Here is a 3,783-nt window from a genome sequence, read left to right as displayed (position 1 = left end):
TGCGCGTGCCCGGATTCGAACCAGGGATTTCACCGCCACAAGGTGAGGTACTGACCACTATACTACACACGCCTGGAGAAGCAGGGTATCGATCCCTGTACCTCTCGCATGCTAAGCGAGCGCTCTACCATTTGAGCTACATCCCCGGATACTCGATACACATCCCCGCCAACGATTAAATTCACATTGCGGACGCACCACCACCTCACACACACTCTCACATGCACCCTGCGCTTCCCACGCCGCTCACGCCTCTCTTCCGTATGATCCGAGCATCCGAAATAGTAGAAATTGTATGCGAGACCATACAGCCCTCCAAAATCACCTCACATAATTGCAACCTTTACCGCTGCGTGCACGGCTAAACGAGACTTGTAGAAGCTGCCCGCGTAGTGCTCAGTCATACACGAAGCCTTTTATGCCGATTTGAGGCGTTCCGAAGTCGAATCCACTCGCCAAACAAATTGTCATGCTGACCGGATCATCGACTGATGCGACCGTGAAACACTCTCTCGGTAGGCGCCATCCCTTGACTAGTGGTCTCTAACGGACTAATTATTGATGTCAGCTGACTAAGCGGCAGCGCCGCAACGTTAAACACATCTGGAGCATCGAGAGCTGCTAGCTGTGGGGATTGACTATACCGCCGATTCAAGTACTCGGGTAGCGGCGCAAAATGCGTGGCGTAGACTCATAGGCCATACGTGAGCATCGTGGGGGCCACAGGGAGCAGCGAAAGGGACAAAAGGCAAAGGTAGAAGAAGCATAATGAATATAAGAGTGCGCGTGCCCGGATTCGAACCAGGGATTTCACCGCCACAAGGTGAGGTACTGACCACTATACTACACACGCCTGGAGAAGCAGGGTATCGATCCCTGTACCTCTCGCATGCTAAGCGAGCGCTCTACCATTTGAGCTACATCCCCGGATACTCGATACACATCCCCGCCAACGATTAAATTCACATTGCGGACGCACCACCACCTCACACACACTCTCACATGCACCCTGCGCTTCCCACGCCGCTCACGCCTCTCTTCCGTATGATCCGAGCATCCGAAATAGTAGAAATTGTATGCGAGACCATACAGCCCTCCAAAATCACTTCACATAATTGCAACCTTTACCGCTGCGTGCACGGCTTAACGAGACTTGTAGAAGCTGCCCGCGTAGTGCTCAGTCATACACGAAGCCTTTTATGCCGATTTGAGGCGTTCCGAAGTCGAATCCACTCGCCAAACAAATTGTCATGCTGACCGGATCATCGACTGATGCGACCGTAAAACACTCTCTCGGCAGGCGCCATCCCTTGACTAGTGGTCTCTAATGGACTAATTATTGATGTCAGTTGACTAAGCGGCAGCGCCGCAACGTTAAACACATCTGGAGCATCGAGAGCTGCTAGCTGTGGGGATTGACTATACCGCCGATTCAAGTACTCGGGTAGCGGCGCAAAATGCGTGGCGTAGACTCATAGGCCATACGTGAGCATCGTGGGGGCCACAGGGAGCAGCGAAAGGGACAAAAGGCAAAGGTAGAAGAAGCATAATGAATATAAGAGTGCGCGTGCCCGGATTCGAACCAGGGATTTCACCGCCACAAGGTGAGGTACTGACCACTATACTACACACGCCTGGAGAAGCAGGGTATCGATCCCTGTACCTTTCGCATGCTAAGCGAGCGCTCTACCATTTGAGCTACATCCCCGGATACTCGATACACATCCCCTCCAACGATAAAATTCACATTGCGGACGCACCACCACCTCACACACACTCTCACATGCACCCTGCGCTTCCCACGCCGCTCACGCCTCTCTTCCGTATGATCCGAGCATCCGAAATAGTAGAAATTGTATGCGAGACCATACAGCCCTCCAAAATCACCTCACATAATTGCAACCTTTACCGCTGCGTGCACGGCTTAACGAGACTTGTAGAAGCTGCCCGCGTAGTGCTCAGTCATACACGAAGCCTTTTATGCCGATTTGAGGCGTTCCGAAGTCGAATCCACTCGCCAAACAAATTGTCATGCTGACCGGATCATCGACTGATGCGACCGTGAAACGCTCTCTCGGTAGGCGCCATCCCTTGACTAGTGGTCTCTATCGGACTAATTATTGATGTCGGTTGACTAAGCGGCAGCGCCGCAACGTTAAACACATCTGGAGCATCGAGAGCTGCTAGCTGTGGGGATTGACTATACCGCCGATTCAAGTACTCGGGTAGCGGCGCAAAATGCGTGGCGTAGACTCATAGGCCATACGTGAGCATCGTGGGGGCCACAGGGAGCAGCGAAAGGGACAAAAGGCAAAGGTAGAAGAAGCATAATGAATATAAGAGTGCGCGTGCCCGGATTCGAACCAGGGATTTCACCGCCACAAGGTGAGGTACTGACCACTATACTACACACGCCTGGAGAAGCAGGGTATCGATCCCTGTACCTCTCGCATGCTAAGCGAGCGCTCTACCATTTGAGCTACATCCCCGGATACTCGATACACATCCCCTCCAACGATAAAATTCACATTGCGGACGCACCACCACCTCACACACACTCTCACATGCACCCTGCGCTTCCCACGCCGCTCACGCCTCTCTTCCGTATGATCCGAGCATCCGAAATAGTAGAAATTGTATGCGAGACCATACAGCCCTCCAAAATCACCTCACATAATTGCAACCTTTACCGCTGCGTGCACGGCTTAACGAGACTTGTAGAAGCTGCCCGCGTAGTGCTCAGTCATACACGAAGCCTTTTATGCCGATTTGAGGCGTTCCGAAGTCGAATCCACTCGCCAAACAAATTGTCATGCTGACCGGATCATCGACTGATGCGACCGTGAAACACTCTCTCGGTAGGCGCCATCCCTTGACTAGTGGTCTCTAACGGACTAATTATTGATGTCAGTTGACTAAGCGGCAGCGCCGCAACGTTAAACACATCTCCAGCATCGAGAGCTGCTAGCTGTGGGGATTGACTATACCGCCGATTCAAGTACTCGGGTAGCGGCGCAAAATGCGTGGCGTAGACTCATAGGCCATACGTGAGCATCGTGGGGGCCACAGGGAGCAGCGAAAGGGACAAAAGGCAAAGGTAGAAGAAGCATAATGAATATAAGAGTGCGCGTGCCCGGATTCGAACCAGGGATTTCACCGCCACAAGGTGAGGTACTGACCACTATACTACACACGCCTGGAGAAGCAGGGTATCGATCCCTGGAACTCTCGCATGCTAAGCGAGCGGCTCTACCATTTGAGCTACATCCCCGGATACTCGGATACACATCCCCCTCCTACGAACAAATTCACATTTGCGGAATGCACCACCGCCTTCAGACACACTCTCACAATGGACACTGAGGTTTCCCAGAGCGGTGCACGGCCTTGTCTTCCTGTATGGATCTGAGCATCCGAATAGTAGAAATTGTATGCGAGACCATACAGCCCTCCAAAATCACCTCACATAATTGCAACCTTTACCGCTGCGTGCACGGCTTAACGAGACTTGTAGAAGCTGCCCGCGTAGTGCTCAGTCATACACGAAGCCTTTTATGCCGATTTGAGGCGTTCCGAAGTCGAATCCACTCGCCAAATGCTGACCGGATCATCGACTGATGCGACCGTAAAACACTCTCTCGGCAGGCGCCATCCCTTGACTAGTGGTCTCTAACGGACTAATTATTGATGTCAGTTGACTAAGCGGCAGCGCCGCAACGTTAAACACATCTGGAGCATCGAGAGCTGCTAGCTGTGGGGATTGACTATACCGCCGATTCAAGT

General features: G+C 52.4%; 1 non-coding gene across 1 annotated transcript; it reads right to left on the bottom strand.

Annotated features, from left to right (window-relative positions):
- Positions 1–3,197: 3,197 nt before the first annotated feature.
- Positions 3,198–3,271, bottom strand: PITG_25426. The gene has a single exon. It is a non-coding gene; the product is annotated as a tRNA-Ala (tRNA).
- Positions 3,272–3,783: the final 512 nt, after the last annotated feature.

The sequence above is a fragment of the Phytophthora infestans genome, genomic scaffold (assembly GCF_000142945.1).
Source record: "Phytophthora infestans T30-4 supercont1.1 genomic scaffold, whole genome shotgun sequence".
Taxonomy (NCBI): domain Eukaryota; phylum Oomycota; class Peronosporomycetes; order Peronosporales; family Peronosporaceae; genus Phytophthora; species Phytophthora infestans.
This window is presented reverse-complemented; position numbering and strand designations above follow the sequence as displayed.